The following is a 10,248-nucleotide window of genomic DNA, read 5'->3' on the forward strand; positions in this document are numbered from 1 at the left end:
GTTCAGACTGAATGTATTAGAATGCATAGCCTAGATCTGGATGAATGCAAGTGAGGACAGAGCATGGTTCACTGGCATCATTTACACAATTACCGGTTTTGTTTGGTCTCAGCGTGGTCCTAAATATCCGCACATTGCGTCTGATACACATCCAGTTCACATTTTTGTTGTATTTTGTTGTATTAGAAAGAGGAAAGAACTTTAGCTGTCAACAATATGAGGAAAGATGCCCTTCCTCCCCTTCCCTTCATACACATATCACCGGCACACCCCGGCACCCAAAATAAAGCACCATCTGACTCCGAGGGGAACAATGCCACCCATTCTCTGCCCAAATAATGCCATGTCTGTCCCTGATCCCCCGATGTGACACCCAGCTGCCTGCAGGTAGCCACGGACAATAGGATGATGTCTGCCAGCGTTTGCCAAGCATGTGATGCCCCCGGGCCGTATAATAGGCATCCCTGATGAAAACACAACTCAAAGTGCGGACAGACACCGAGCACTTTTGTGAGACATAGTGACCCACTTCAAGCCTCGGCAACATGAGAGTTGGAGTGCCCATTTTTGTGTTCTTAGCCATCGCAGGCTTACAATATGGTGAGAATATTAAGTTGTCATTTGTAATGGTGGTGCATATTTCTGGCGTATGTTGGTGTGTTTGAAATGTTTGTTATTTTGTGTAATGTTTACTCTTACTGCACATTTAAATACTTTGAGGGGAAGCAAAGCTATTCAAATGATGCAAAGCCTCAGATATTCTGGTTCAGACAATAATGCAGCTCTACACACTGAACTAAACTAAACTAAAATTTGTACGACATTTGTCACAAATTTAGTGTCTGGGTCTTGTGTCTGTTTGTGCAATGCTAAGAGAAAAAACTATATTTTCACACAAATGACAACATTGGAGGACATACTCCTCTGCATGGGTGAATGTGTAGATCTTTGGGGATTCAAGGTGTACATGGACGTTGGTTAACACTGATTAAAGGTCTATGGTTAAAAACTGACTGATGTTCTGTGATATATCCAGCCACAGCTGCATCACTGGCATCTGAGGAGAAGGAGGATTCATCTGAGGAGGAAGGTACGGTAACGTTGTACACCAAACCCCCGTCTTCCCCCTGCCTCCAGACTATCACATGTGAATAATTACAATAGTCAATAATAACAGCCTCTCTCTGGCTAAGTGAATATTCAGATCATTTTTTGATTGCCACAGTGTGAGTGACTGAGACTTCTGTGGTTTAACTCTAATAGTAGGAGATTATGAAGTGGTTCTGGTCTGTTGGGCCTGTGCCAACTCTAGGCTATATCCTGACTAGAACCATTGGGGTCATTGTAACCCCTTTTCTCTCTTTGTGTCAGCAGTGGACAAACTGACTTTGCTGCTGAAAAGAGGTAAAAGTTGTTAAAATATAGTAAATTAACAGTCTACTTTTTCTGTTAGTTCTGCTTTGTTGCAGTACACTCACCACAGAAAAAACACCCTTTTAAAAATGCCAGTGACACTTTTTTGTGTCCATGTTGTCATTTTAGAAATGTGCTGTATTAATCGCCATAATTTTGTGTTAGTACTTTGGTTTTTGTTGTGTAATTAAAAGTATTACTTTGTTTTCTAGTTACCACGTAGAAGTAATACATTATGCTAATCTTTCTATGGAGTGCTCTCTCATGATCTCTCTCTCCCTGATTGCCACTAGATCAGATGGAGTTTGAGGCAGCCCAGGTGGAGAATGCTGAAGAGACTCAGGCTGCCCATGGTAGAGACCCAGTCGAGTACTCTAACCCTAGGGATTTATAACAACCTTATAAGCCAATGAAAGGTTTTGGTTGTCTGTTAGTGTCATTGTCCCCCCCCCCCCCCCCCCCCCCCCGCTTTTGTTTGCTTACAACCTCAACCAGTTTCAGGCCCATTTTTCACCTTTTACTTTCTGCCATTATCTCATAAATTCACATCCGTTACAGCTTGTAGAGTTAATAATATGCCAGTTCCTCCCCACTTGTGAACCCTAAAAAAGACTTTGACCTGAAAAAAAGCCCATTTAGGCCTCTTGCTTCCTAATTCAGTTAAATTAATTAAGTGATTTAGCAAAGTGAGTTTTCTTACTTCCCCTGAAGTTCCCTCTTCTGGATGTGTAATAGATCAGTTTGAAGCGGCCAAAGTGGAGGATGCTGAGGAGATCCAAGCCGCAGGAGGTAAAAGTCCGGTCCAGTACTCTAATGATCTGTCCTGACTATTGATCACAACAGCTATTCATGACAGTCCTGATCCCTCTAGTGGTGTCTTTAGCTTCCCATACTCAGTGCTTCCCCTGAAGTTCCTTCTTCTGGATGTGTAATAGATCAGTTTGAAGCGGCCAAAGTGGATGATGCTGAGGAGATCCAAGCCGCAGGAGGTAAAAGTCCGGTCCAGTACTCTAATGATCTGTCCTGACTATTGATCACAACAGCTATTCATGACAGTCCTGATCCCTCTAGTGGTGTCTTTAGCTTCCCATACTCAGTGCTTCCCTGAAGTTCCTTCTTCTGGATGTGTAATAGATCAGTTTGAAGCGGCCAAAGTGGAGGATGCTGAGGAGATCCAAGCCGCAGGAGGTAAAAGTCCGGTCCAGTACAGTCCACAACAGCCCTTCATGACAGTCCTGTTCCCTCTAGTGGTGTCTTGAGCTTCCCATGGTTGCATAATGTTTGTGATGATCTGCATTTATACACTCAGCGCGTTGAACTGCTTAATTGATGAATACATAACGTTCTTTACGTCTGAAGGTGTCTCGCACCAAACACTTGTCTTTCATCTTTGTGTCTCATTCAGACGAGGAAGAGAGTGAGGAGGATGAGACTGAGGAAGTCACTCACTACATGGGTAGGATTCAATTTCCTCTTATTATGAACGTCCTGTCTTTAATAATGAATGTATTAATCTTTAATGACGTGTTAAGTAATTACAACGTTGCCTTTCTGCAGAGGCAAGTCAGGATGAGGACTCACATGGTAAGTCATGCTGCACTTCCTCTTAAACTGTCTTTCCAAAGAATATACTGACTTCACCTGGTTCATTACAGTTTCTTCCTATTTTTTACTATTGCAGAGGTAGTCCAAGAGGAGGACACAGATGGTAAGACAGTGACACAGCTGCCATTTTTAATTATGATTCTGCCATTTAAAGCAATGAGGTCGTATGAGGTTATGGGAAACAGTCTTGTCTTTATGATGCTTTAATTTCAATATCTGGGAACAGATGCTCTAGTTGGCACAAGCAGGAGAGGCATCTGACAGACATAAACTAAATCACAACACAACAAATCAAACACAAATATACAGTAAATGGGTGTAAACACACACACACACACACACACACACACACACACACACACACACACACACACACACACACACACACACACTCAAAGTTCCCTCATTCACTCTGTCCTTAGAAACATATTACATAGTGATTCTGATGATACTTTTGGTGACCTATGGGTGTCAGTGTCCTTGTGTGAATATAAGCAAAACCAAACGACTTGGGATTAATCCCCTCATCTGTGTCTTTTTTACGTCATCTGGTCTCCGGGGAGGAAGCCTGCACATTCTTTAACGATTTACTGGTCCAGTGGTTTTGATATCTTGGCAAAACCACATTTGGGTCACAATCTTGAACATTTGAACATTTTTGGGGTACCACAGATTTACAGTTGATGGTGAACCTCAAACCTGGGTCAGAAGGACACATAATCTGCAAAGGCAGCAAATGTTTCTTTTTTTTTTGTCCTGGAGTGATGTACAAGACAACATTTACATGATATTTATTTTATATATGATCATCTCTTATTCTGATAATCTCTGAATTCCTAGTCAAGACTCTTTTGGACATGACAGATTTGGCCTGAAGTTCAATATTTATAAGGTGATCTGTGGACATAACCAGAACTGAAGACTAGTAACTGGGGTGAAAGTAACTTGCATAACACACAATGTACAGTGTATTGATAAAAAAGATAAATCTAAAAAGAGTAAAAAAGCAGTTGTCAACCAATATAACCAAAATTAACCAAACATTACCAAAAGTTACTCCATTCCTCTCTAAATGTGAAGACTCTGTTCACTTTTGTAGTTTCACATTGCATTGTTGCTATTGTGAGGCATACCAATGGCTTGTACATCTTAATCCACCCTTTCAGAGTTATGATTATATTCCCTACTATTCTTATGGAAATTATTAAGTAATGTTGAACATGTTTAGAAAACTCAACAGCCAATCAATTTATAATTGTTTATGGCTCGGTCCGAGCCACTATACTGAGACCAATTTTAGTAAAAGAGACTTTAAATAGTCAAATGAAATTATTAAGATCTGATTATATATTTTTTTCAGACGTGGAAAATGATGCCCAAGAGGTCATAAGTGGTAAGAATCTAAATATCTAAATATGACAACATACTTCGTAATTGCTAATTATTAGTGCTATTCCTACAACTAGTGATTGTTAATGTGTAATGTGACATTACAGTGTAACTGAATTTTTTTCCTTGCAGATGAGAATGCAAGCAATAACAGTGAAGGTAAAATTAATGAAAATATTTACTTTGGAGCTTGACTTACCCAATGTCGGCCAGCAGAGTGCAGTGTTAGCAAACCGTAATAATGCACTGGCTTGCTTGGCCTGCCCTTTGCTCTCTCTTTCTCCCGATGTGTGTGTGTGTGTGTTTATGTGTATGTATGTGTGTGTTTATATATTTGTGCGCACTTGCATGAGTGTGTAGGCATGCAGCGTGTGTGTGTGTGTGTGTGTCCTTGTCTTTTTGTCTTTGATTGTGTCTATATGAGTATATGAGAGCAATAACTGATGATACTATCTGTGTGATAATAACTTCATCCTCCTTAGATGAATCACACTCTGAAGAGAAATCAGAGGGTAGGTGCACAAGATATATTTAACAACTTTCTGTTTACCAGGATCTTACTACAGATATTACAGCCCAAATCATTACCAGATAACTTAACCTGGCATTGTTTATTATATTGTTACAGCCGCCTTAACCGCCATGGACACCAGACAAACACAAGGTAGGAAGTAATGTTCTTAAGTTAACATCCAATATGCAAGTTTGGATTTTTTAAGCCAACCGTATACTACATATAGTGTCTAATCATACTGTATAAATAAGTCAGTCTTGTTATAAAAATGTCTAAATTAACTCCAGTATTATGGAAAATGTGGGTATTTTTGGTTAAATTAATCTACAAAACGAAGTGTGTAGTGTAAATGTGTGGGTAATCTAGAGCATTTTGACTTTAACGAAATTGTGATTCCGTTTAGGGAAGTAATTATAGGTCTCAACTGGTTTGTTTTTCCTCTCAGTCTAAAACATCTTGATGCTGATGATAATTAAGTCAACTCATTTCCACGCATCTATCTAAAAATATTCTTTTCTTTGTGTAGCCAACACACAACACTGGCAAAATACAGTTATAAGTTGTTTCTATATGAACCACTTAAATGTAACATGAAGATGTCATGTCAATACCGGTGCGTGTTATACATAAGCATATTTTATGAAGGGTAACTTGACCTTTGACTCCTCATTCCTCAGATGAATCCACTGAGGGCTTGGCTGAGAAAGAAGGTAACCGCCCATGAATTTTACAATAATCAGTCAGTCTGGTGTGTGTGTGTGTGTGTGTGTGTGTGTGTGTGTGTGTGTGTGTGTGTGTGTGTGTGTGTGTGTGTGTGTGTGTGTGTGTGTGTGTGTGTGTGTGTGTGTGTGTGTGTGTGTGTGTGTGTGTGTGTGTGTGTGTGTGTGTGTGTGTGTGTGTGTGTGTATGTCTGTGTGTGCATGTGAAACACAGAGAAAGATAGAGAGAAAGAGGAAGACAGTGAGAAATTATGTTGTGGGCTTGGTCACAGACAACCATCACTTTGGCTGTTAAAAATGTCCCAGCACAAAATATGTAACCCAAGGTTTAAGGCGGACACCTCACATTCTACCGCCCTCCTCAATCACCAGGAACACATTTTATAAGACACGGAAACACACTCAATCCCTACAGGGAAACATCTTTTTTCCCCCAAGGGTGTGAGTGCAATTTCTCCTTTATATTTGCCAAAACCTTTACAGACTCCTTTTTAACGGTCCCCGTATGAGGATGTGGTCATTTTGTGGCCTCTTCGAGACAAGCTACCACAGACTCAGTAACTAGGACAACAATCCGGGACAGCGATGTCCCCAAGTACCCTATTGCTGCTATTGCTGGGTGATTAATGTCCTCCGGATTGTCCCATTTTATGCTAGCATCGTGTGTGTGCATGGCTCAGCAACTGTATCCCTCCACCGATCCTGCCTAGGTCATTATAGGATATTCTGAGGTATGAGTCAACTGGTCCTTTCACCCTCCACCCCACCCAACACCCCCTCCAACAGTTATCGGGAGTGCCATTGTCTTCATCAACATGTTTCAAATCGCTTTAGTTAACCTCAGGGCATCTCTGGCATTTACAACCTTTCTGCATGCCAGGTCATGTTTGTTTTCCTTAACTGGTTGGTTGAAGAGTCTGGGACATTAAATGTCTTTCTGTCAACAGCACTGGAGGAGTGAACCACTGGATGAGGGACAAGGGACGGGGAGAGGGGACGAGGGGACGTGGCCCAAGCCCTTCAGAGGAGAAATTATACTGCAGAGCTGATTCTGTTCAATAAATAAGAATCATTACACCCTATTAGACAAACTTGCTTCCTTCCACACTTGGTTCTCTTTGTCTTTGGGTATAATGTTATTACGATACTACAAAACAAGTAAGGATGGTTTTAACTGTGCAGTGTCATTTTTTGTTAAAAAAAAAGGAAGTGCTTCTAGACATTAAATTATTTGACTTCGAGCACTTTATGTTCACGTGTACAAGCCCTCTAAAGGATCAACAGCGTTATAAAATACACAGCAAAAGATCAAGATGCACATGAGACACAAGCGCAATAGTACACTATTATCCTTCAGATGTGTCATTATTGTAGGCCTAAAAGTATCTCACTTTTTCTACAACATTGACTGCTCCTTGAGAGCAACCTAACTAGTGAACAGAAGCCTCTGGTACAGGTTTGAATTTCGGTCTGTGCCAGATTCAGTTGATTCAAAGGTAGGCTCTAGGCAGCTTTCCATGAACCTGTTTAATGCTCAATTTGAAATGTCAAACGAGTAGTGGAAACACGTTACTGCTCCTTGAGGGCAACCTAACTAGTGAACAGAAGCCTCTGGTACAGGTTTGAATTTCGGTCTGTGCCAGATTCAGTTGATACCAAGGTAGGCTCTAGGCAGCTTTCCATGAACCTGTTTAGTGCTCAATGCTTAGAGGCACATAGCAGCAGGTGAATTGCTCATGCATTTACTACAACATAGAACAAAAAGCAATTTGCTGAACCCATTTGTGCAAGATTTAACATTTAATACAGGAACTGATTAACTAGTAATTAATTATTTGATGAATTAATGAATTCATTCATTCAAATAATCACTACCAAGGCTATTGGTGGATAAAATCGAAATTAGAGATCCTTTGTTGTGTTTAACTGGACTGACTATCTAAACACTTAATATCAATTGCCATTCAAAAGAATGCACAGATATTTCACCATTGCTTTGTCTACTTAGAAAAAACTTCTCTTGTGCCAATTGTACTCTAAGACCCTAGCTCAATACAACTCTTTTGTGGAGTTGTGCCACATAGTCAATTATATCAATGAAAAAATCAAGCACTTAACTAGCCAATATCTTGTGACGTAAAGGTTGAAACTTCACAAAATTGGACACTCTGCTTAACAATCTTTTTTTGGATGCAAGCCAGATGTTGTCCATGCTGCATCCGACACAACTCAAAAAACGTCAGAAATTACGAATATTTTATGGCAGGTTGGCCTCTAGGAGGCGCTTACCCTTTCTCACAACGATTAATTTGTGGTGTGACATGTTTAAGGCAAAAGCCTAGCACTTCACCCACTTATATCTTGTGATGAACGTTTAAACTTCACTAAACACTAAATATCCTACCCCGAATTTGTAGCAAATTCTTTGGAAGCACACAACTGACATCTTCAAGGTACAGTGAGTAGTTTAAAGTGGCATCTACCAGTAGAAATGGAATATTAGGTTCTCATTATGAATCGTGTTTTTGTTAAGAATGAGCCCTTCGTATCTACATAAGAGGTTTTTTTTATAAGAGCGGGTTCCACCATGTTGCCCTGCCATGTTTCTGCAGTAGCCCAGAATGGACAAACAAAAACAGTGGCGTTGTAATGCCACTTGACGGCCACCGAAGATACTCACACACACTTGTAAAGCGAAGGAATCTAAGCTGGTTGCAATTCAGCAGCCTCACCACTAGATGCCACTAAAAACTACACACTGTACCTTTAAAGAGGACCTATTATGTGTTTAAAGTTTTCCCTTCTTAGTGCATTATATAGCTTTTTGAACATGTAATCTCAAGAACTGTTTTTAATTTGGTACGCAAATACATAAATACAGTGTTGATGTGGTGTGATATGATATCTGTAGGCATGAAAAATGTCATGTAAGCACAGGGTGGTTGGACTGTGAATTGCTTCTTGCTGTGCAGCTGCATGCACCCAGAGTTGTAGGCTTGAATTCATTATCTGTCATTCTGACTGTGTGGTGGTCATATTACACACCACTACACGGTATGTGTAGTTCTGTTCAAACAGCATTCTGTTGGTGCCACATGTCAGGAACAGCTTATTTGCACTGAAAACAGGTTATATGTAAGTGAAAGATGTGTGTTGTAGTACCGCAGCCTTTACTCCATATAGCAGCTTGATTTTGTTGAAAAGATTATGTAAATCATTTCAGTGAACATCCATCCGTGGTCAAAATGTCAAGTTTGGTTAGTAAATTCCAAATATTCCTACTTTGATCTAGAAAATCCATACTTAAGAGTTGAACTTAAAAATGGAGTATCAAGCCATTTGCATTTTTTTTTTTTTTTTAACAGTTGCTTTACTTACACATATGTACTAACTGAGTGGAACACAGGTATTGATCATGAAAAGACCAAAGAAAGGTACACTGAATAGAAGCCAAGCAATTGAAGGTAGTTTTACAATTTTTATTTACATTTTATTGTTTTTGTCAAAGTCTAGTCACAAATGACTTAAATAATAAAAAAAAAATATTAAAAAATAGGTATATCCTGGGTACAACACACACAAAATCTTTTCTTTGGTACCTAAAAGAAAAATTAAGGCAGCTACAGCAACAATAAAGTCTTAAGGTGTTATGTAATGCAGCACTACGCACTGCAAGCAGTTGTGAAGTGGCTGTGGTGCAGCAACCCCCTCCGTCTTTCACACCAGTGATTCAAGCACACACACACACGCACACACGACCAGACGTAGCCCGTACAATTCCCTCTTCTGCTAGCACAAAGGAGGGGGTTTGGCAGCAGTGAACCTGCGTGTGCACATACATGCGCAAGTGCATGAGTGCAGTCATGCGATTGAATGCAAACACCTCTGTGAGGGTCTGTGTGTTTGTGCGCACTTGTGTTTGAGTGTGTTGCACTGAGAATAGCACAAAGAGCTTGGTCAGGTTTTTTGTTTTGTTTATTCCTACCAAGCACAGAAGCTGCAATGCAGCAGGGCTACGCGAAGGCCGAGCAGAGCTGATACACATTACACTGTCTTCACGTGTCAGACGCCGTCAAGTTTTACAGGAAATTAAAAAGAATTAAAATAAGTATACAATATGTATATCGTTTTCCAGCATTGATCTCTTCACTCCACTTCTGTAAGTATGTTTCAAGGTTTTCAAAGTATGTTTTGGTAAACCGATATGAATTTGGAAATGGGTGGGGGAAAGAAGAAGCCGGCAATCATTCTGTGCTGCTGCAATAAAGCCCTCAATACTGTGACATTCTCCAGCTCTATGTACGTTTCTGTTGGTGCGTCATAACATCTTATCTTGTTTTCAAAGTTCACACTGTACAACAGAGAAACAAAAAACAGAGCCAAGTGAACTAAAAAGTCATATATAGCTCACATTACCTCCACTAATGCAGAGATGCTGAGAGAATGAGAAGAACCCCTACGAGACAGTCACAGCATTAGAATGGTAATACGAGAGGTCAGGTATTCGAGTAACACCCTGGTCTTATTGAAAACCGCGTTATGGCAACATGAAACACAAAAGGACCAAAGCCTGCCCATCCAAATTCCTATGTCCACTCACTCAAACAC

The sequence above is a fragment of the Sprattus sprattus genome (assembly GCF_963457725.1).
Source record: "Sprattus sprattus genome assembly, chromosome: 11".
NCBI classification, from domain to species: Eukaryota; Metazoa; Chordata; class Actinopteri; order Clupeiformes; family Clupeidae; genus Sprattus; species Sprattus sprattus.